The sequence below is a fragment of the Canis lupus genome, chromosome 14, assembly GCF_011100685.1.
Source record: "Canis lupus familiaris isolate Mischka breed German Shepherd chromosome 14, alternate assembly UU_Cfam_GSD_1.0, whole genome shotgun sequence".
In the NCBI taxonomy this organism is placed as follows: domain Eukaryota; kingdom Metazoa; phylum Chordata; class Mammalia; order Carnivora; family Canidae; genus Canis; species Canis lupus.
Window position 1 is genome coordinate 2,373,389 of NC_049235.1, and position 7,611 is coordinate 2,380,999.

The 7,611-nt window shown below is 33.6% G+C and overlaps 1 pseudogene; it reads right to left on the reverse strand.

Annotated features, from left to right (window-relative positions):
• Nucleotides 1-1,478: 1,478 nt before the first annotated feature.
• LOC119876961 lies at nucleotides 1,479-2,436 on the reverse strand (annotated as a pseudogene).
• Nucleotides 2,437-7,611: the final 5,175 nt, after the last annotated feature.

Genomic DNA, 7,611 nt, shown 5'->3' on the forward strand with positions numbered 1-7,611 from the left:
TTTAAAATCAGGGTTTGTAATCATTATTCTGAATTCAATTTCTGTCATTTTACTTATATCTATATTGATTAGATACATAATACCATATTACCTCTTGTTCTTTCTTTTGCTCTGAATGTCTTATTCTAGTCTTTTTCTCCAAAGAATAGATGAATGAGAGAACAAAATAAAAAAATATCATCCATGACCTCAGCAAAATACACACTAGACAAATCCAAAGGGATCAGAAACCAAAAAAGAAAAATTTTAAAAAGGGAAAAAAGATATAATTTATTCTTACACATGGATAAAACAGGGGAGTCATTTGGTGCTAGATGTATTTTGGTTTGTTTGGTAGAAGACATTAAATCCCAAAATTGTAAAGAAAGGAAATGAAATGAAATATAGATAGATAGATAGATAGATATAAATATTAGATATATATAGATAGATATAGATATATATCTATATATAGATGGATACAGATATATCTCAATGAAAAGAAGCCAAAAATGAAGAATGCCTATAAATATAAACGTAAGAATGAAAATTTAAAAAGATTTAAAAACAAAGAATTGATAAAATGAGAAACTAGTTGAAAAGCAAAAAAGAAAAAGAAAAATTTTAAATGACAAACTAAAACCTCATAAAAAACCCCTCAAATTCTATACACTATTTTCCCATAGTGCATAAGCTTTTTAGTGATCCATAAACTTGGTTCAACAGATGTTGCTGTCTGTCTGTGGGAGGAGCTGGTTCCACTGATTGTAAGCTGTCTTTACCTAGGCATACTGTCAGGGGGCCAAGCTCAGTGTAAGCTGCTTCAGGTTACTCTATGTAGCTTTTGTTCTCTGAAGGCTTTTTGCATCACTTTAGAGTATGAAAAAAAAAAAAAACTAAGACTAAAAATCCTAAAAAAAGCATGTGTGACAGAAAGACTATCTTATCTATTTACTTGGACTTAATTTAATTTGTGGAAATGAAGCATGAATAAGAGTGGTACAAAGAACATCCTATACCCTTTACCTAGACTCTTTGTTGTTAACACTGTACCTACTCTGCTTTATCACTTTTCTGTCAATCTGAATTTCTCTCTCTCTCCCTTCTGCCTTCCCTCCCTTTCTCTCTCCGTCTCTATCTCCTTTTCTCTCTTTTATTTGAGAAAATTTCTTACCTCCAAATGATCTTTATCCTGTAAATAATTCATTATATATTTAATGTAAGTATTCTTCTATATAATAAGAGTACAGTTATAAACTTTAATTTTACCTCAAAATATTAGCATAGTACAATACATTTTGAATGGAGATTTAGAATCAAAGATAATTGTAGTACATTAGAGAAATTCGTTAAGTAGTTGTGAATATGATATAAGATACCATGGTATGAGGTCCCAAGAAATTTATTTATGTACTAAGGTATTCCCTAAAGAATCATTGGCATAAGATTCCTAAGTTCCAATGTGTAGAGAGAAGAAAAAAGAATAAAATATTAATTTTCTATTTTATAATTTCTTGAAAGACAGGTCCTACATTCACCATTTTCTTTAAAGCTTCTGTGACATCTTTATTCCTCAGACTATAGATTAAAGGGTTTAGCAATGGAGTAAGTATGGTATAAAAGACAGACACCATTATGTCTTTTTCAGGGGTGTGGTAAAAACTGGGAAGCATATAGTTGTAGACTCCAGCCCCATAAAAGAGAATGACCACCGTCATATGGGAGGAACACGTGGCAAAGGATTTCTGGCTTTTTGCTGAGTTTATCCTGTGAATGGTGAAAAGGATGAAAGAATAAGAGCTTGAAATGACTGCTACAGGGATAAGAAGCATGAGGACACAGCACAGGTACATGACTGTCTCATAGAGGGAAGTATCTGAGCAAGAAAGCTTCACTATGGCAGGGACTTCACAGAAGAAATGATGGATCTCTCGAGTTCTGCAGAAGGGGAAGGTCATGGTGATGGACGTGAGCATGAATCCATCCACAGATCCCAGAAACCAGCAGCCAGATGCCAGTAGAAGACACAATCTATGGTTCATGAGGACAGGGTAATGAAGAGGATGGCAGATGGCTACATAGCGATCATAAGCCATGGTGGCTAGAAGAAAACATTCTGAACCTCCTAGTGTTACATAGAGAAACATTTGCATCCCACATTCTAGGGTTGAGATCTTATTCATACTCAAAACCTGGTTCATAAGCATTTTGGGTACAGTGATGGAAATGTACATTACATCCATGAGAGACAACTGGCTGATGAAAAAACATGGGAGTGTGGAGGTGAGCATCAGAGTATATCAGAAATATCAGGAGAGAGTTTCCAGACAATACCAACAAGAAAACAATAAAAATGATCACACAGAGAAAAGTTGGGTGTTTTGACTGACTGAAAATTCCCACCAGGATGAAATCAGATTGTCCACTGTCACTGATCATCCAAGTTTTGTTGTCCATGAGGGTTCATCTAAGCCCAGTTCATCTAGACCTCAAGTTCACCAGTGAAAGCTTTGCAGGCAATGGATCACTCATGGAATACAAATACCTGAAATGATTTAAGAAATACTGAGAATTTTGTGTTTGTGCACACCTACTTGTGTAAAAAAGAGAAAGTCCTATGGGCCTATAGATTGAGGATTATTAATCAGAACTTATTGTGAATCTATCATAAAACTAAAAAATTACAACTGTGGGTCAGAATAATTGGTTATTAATATTGAAGTTGACACAATTCAGGTCATGACATTTCCTCATAACAGACAGTGTCATACATAAACATATATTGGGAATTTACAAAAGGTAAACTTTGTTGGGCTAGCGGGATCAAGGGGGATCAGGAGGCACCAACAAAATGGCAGTGGATCCTCTATCTTGTTATCCCTGCCTCAGAACTTTCCCACCACCAGCAGACTTCCCAAGGACATATTATCAGGGGAAGACAGGACCTATGCAGGAAATCTGAACCGTATCAGACCCCATATAAGGGCATAAGCAGTTATCGCCCCATACCAATTCCGCCACTAACATGCCTTAATACCTATCACCCCATACAGACACCAACCCTTACCCCTCCCCCTTAAAAAAGCCCACTTGTACTCCCCTGCACGTGACTTCCTGGCCCTGAGACTTTCCCAGCTTCACTCCTTTGCAGGGCCTCGGAACCTTGCCCAAGAGCGCGTCCCATTAAAAGCCTGTTTCTTCCAACTTTTGCCTGGCCTGTCTTTTCATTTCACTACCAATCGGATTAAACCTGACAAACTTAAGCCAACAAGTCAAATCATTGAATTATTGAAAAATAGATAAACAATATAATTCTACAGTTTTCATTATACAAGTCTAAATTGATTTAACATCAATGCTTTGTTTACCAACAAGAATATTTTTAAAATTCTTAGAGGTTTATTCCAGGTAAGAAAGATTTTGAAACTAAATTATACATAATATCAAATATTAGAGATTCTTTTACCCAGAGAAGCAAGCTTTCCTGTGAAGTTTTTGTGGTTTTGTAGAGTGAGGAATGCACCCAACCAAGAAAAAGTCAGGTTTCTCACACATGAATGAACTTTTGGAGACCTATGGGACTTTAGGTGAGATGTTTAGAATCTCAGCCCAAATGCAACCATAGACCCAATCCCCCTGCTCTTTACTCACTGTTTCTCTGTCCACTCTGTGTAAAACCAAGATAAACAATTTTTTAGCTCAGCTGTAGTAAGGATTGAGGGAAAATAACAAAGTGATTAGAACATGACTAGTTACTGATAAACATGTATACTTTAGTCTAAAGTGTTCATACCAATGTTTAGTTATTGGGTAGGATCTATGTAAAAATAGCTGTGACCATTATTGTCTTATGGTGCAAGATGCATTACTTCATATGGTTTAGCATCTATTCATATATTTATATATTCATATATTTAAAATTTAGACTTCACAATTTCTGTAGTCCCAAACAACTTGAATAAGTGTGTATGTTTATTTTTATTTGCTTATTCCATACAAATATATATATAATTAAATAAATACATAAGTGAATAGGTGATATACATATATGTATATATAAATAAATATATCAGTTGTAATATATATGTATCTGTTGTAATATATGTAAGCATATATATTACATATATAGCAATTAATTTCTCATGGAAACTGATATGCTGAGAAGACTATAGACTATGCTCATACTTATAGACTATGTCAGTAGGTGTGTTTAGTTTATTTTACTGTTTTTAAATGGTTCACTAAGATCAGCTTCCATCTGCTAATGAAAGTAGTATTTGATAAAAAGATAATTTTATTTTGCCGTGAGATCCACATTTGTTGGATATTTGTATTAAGTACTGAATATTTATATTAAGATGTCTAAATCGTTTGCAGTGTTACCTACTCCTTCAGCATTCTAGAGTATAGGATTATTGGCAAGGGCTTTTAAATTTTAGCATTAAAAAAATAAGGGATGCCTGGGTAGTTCAGTCAGTTGAGCGTTTGACTCTTGATTTCAACTCAGGTCATGATTTCAGGATCATGAGATTGAACCCCACATGGGGCTCTGCACTTAGCATGAAATCTGCTTGAGATTCTTTCTGTCCCTCTCCCTACTCACACTCCTTCTTTCTTAAAATAAATAAATGAAATCTTTAAAAAATAAAACAGGACCATCTTTGTGACTCAGTTTGTTAAGCATATATCTTTGGCTCAGTTCATGATCTCAGGGTCATGGGATTGAACCTCACCCCGGGCTCCCTGCTCAGTGGGGAATCTGCTTCTCCCTCTCCCTCTCCCCATGGCTTGTGCTTTCTCTTTTTGCTCACTGTTTCTCTCTCAAATAAATACATAAAATATTTTTTAAAATAAAATAAAAATATTTAATGTCAGAAAATTAAAAAGTTACAAAGATCATAATGTCTGTAAGAGAAAATATAGAAGAAATTTTTATTGTTTGTCTTAATAAAGGCCATATGTATTCTGTGTGTATTGCTTTTTGTAGTACTTTGTAGCTGTTTTAAAATTATACTTTAAAAAAAAAATAAAAAATACAATTATACTTTAAATGAGATTTATATATTTTTCTTAATAGAATGACTACCTCCTCCTTACAAGTAGCCAAGTTTAATTCTTCTTTATATTTTTCAACATGTAACTTAGGCATAACCACTGAAAAGCAAGATAGAGAATAAAAAATGGATTGGAGTTACAAACATCCCAGTGTTGCCTCATTTTCTTCTCAGCATATCAGTTTAAATGAGAAATTAATTGCTATGTGCATTAAAGTGATTATATTTGGGAAACAAAACAAAGTCTTATCTGGTAAATAATAGAGACATGTAAATTCAAAGTTTTTCTTCTGTTATTTAGATTTTAAGAGATTAATTTCAATTAGTGAATCACACTAAAGATTCACAGTTTGCTGAATGAATAAATGAAAAGCAGGAGGGTGTCTGGGTTTGCTGGTAAAGTCATTGATGTACTTTAATAAGTGGCGGTGATTGTGATCAAGCCACACTGAACAGTCTACTCAGAGCATCTGACAGAGGAAGTGCAGTCTGTACCATCAAGGGAGCTTTCCTGATTATTGGTTCTTACTCCTTTGTATCCAATTTGTTGAGTTTCATGAAAACAGTTTACTATTTAAGTTGGGGGATGACTAATTTATAATTTGAAGATTTATAATTTGAAGATTTATAATTTGAAGATATATAAATTGTTAAGGGAGTATCGTGTCTAAGAGTTACAAGCTGTAGATCCCACTACTGGTCTGAGACAAAGTCATCTTCAGCTTAGTTGTGTGATATTAGCTATATTCCCTAGGAGCCTGATTTAAAAAAAAAACTGTAAAAGATGAAATAAGATAAACAAACAAATAAATAAACAAACAAATAAATAAATAAATAGATAAATAGATAAATAAAGTCATGCAATTATGCTGAGTGAAATAAGTCAATTGGAGAAGGACAAACATTATATGTTCTCATTCATTTGGGGAATATAAATAATAGTGAAAGGGAATAGAAGGGAAAGGAGAAGAAATGTGTGGGAAATATCAGAAAGGGAGACAGAACATAAAGCCTTCTAACTCTGGGAAATGAACTAGGGGTGGTGGAAGGGGAGGAGGGCGGGGGGTGGGCGTGAATGGGTGACGGGCACTGAGGGGGCACTTGACGGGATGAGCACTGGGTGTTATTCTGTATGTTGGCAAATTGAACACCAATAAAAAACAAATTTATTATTAAAAAAATAAAAAAATAAATAAAAATAAAAATAAAAATAAAAAAACAATTTATAATTTGAGTTTTAGACAACCTGTTATAAGTTTAAGCAGAAAAACATAAATATAGTCAAGGTATTTGTTTTAGTGTTCTAACTACCAGAATTAATTCTCTTCAAATTGAAACCAGTTATTCTTCTGCAAAATTTAACTTTCTGGGAAAAAAATAATCCAACAATATAGGAAAAATGTATTCTGTTTTCTTCTATCAATAATTGGAAATCTCAAACCCACTTTCTAGTGTAATAGAATGCAATTGAGTACACAAGTGTTTTAAATTTCAGAAGGAAATCTGCATCTATGTTCTCATTAAGAATAATAGAGAAAACAGAGAAAATATTGTCAAGAACTAATAGAAAGACTAGAACAGAACAAGTCAAGGACCATAGCCACTGTTTTTCTCCTGCAGTTCTGCCCACCTTTCAGGTTGAATCCATCATCAGAAGACACTACGCACCTCTTCTATATTGGTAAATGAAGTTACCAATACACTGGGTTAAGTGTATAAAGTGTATAAAGAAAAGTGGCAAAGTGACATCATCCTCGGTTTTACTCTGCTGCTTAGAGGAGTGGATAAAAGATTCTGTTGATAAATCCGCTTGGGACTTTGAAGAATCATGCAATTAATACATCTAAATATGCTAATAGATATTGCAGTGGCATTTTTTATGCCCTTAAAATTATTAAATGTAATGTGCATCAAAGTCTTTACCAATATTAACAATGGCTTCAGATTTCATCATTGCTAATAAATTTCTATCTGTGAAATATATTAGTCTACAAAATATAGACTACAAAATATATTTTCACATATTTGTATATATATATCTTCACTAAACTTTTAGTCTTCAATAAAATTTGTAAAATTTTTCATTATTATCTTCATGAGTATAAAGTATGAAACTAGGTTCAATTTATGTAATAACAACACTAATCAGTACTGCAGTAGAGAATAAGTTGGAGTTTTTCACATCTCTTCTCAATATTTTTTTAATAATAAATTTATTTTTTGGTGTTCAATTTGCCAAATACAGAATAACACCAGTGCTCATCCCGTCAAGTGCCCTCTCAGTGCCGTCACCCATTCACCCCCACCCCCGCCCTCCTCCCCTTCCACCACCCTAGTTCGTTTCCCAGAGTTAGAAGTCTTCATGCTGTGTCTCCCTTTCTGATATTTCCTACCCATTTCTTCTCTCCTTCCCTTCTATTCCTTTTCACTATTATTTATATTCTCCAATGAATGAAACATATAATGTTTGTCCTTCTCCCATTGACTCATTTCTTAATCTTTTTAAATATTTTTAAGTTTCTATTTAAATTCCAGTTAGTTTCTACATTGCAATAGTAGTTTTTCAAGTGGACAATAT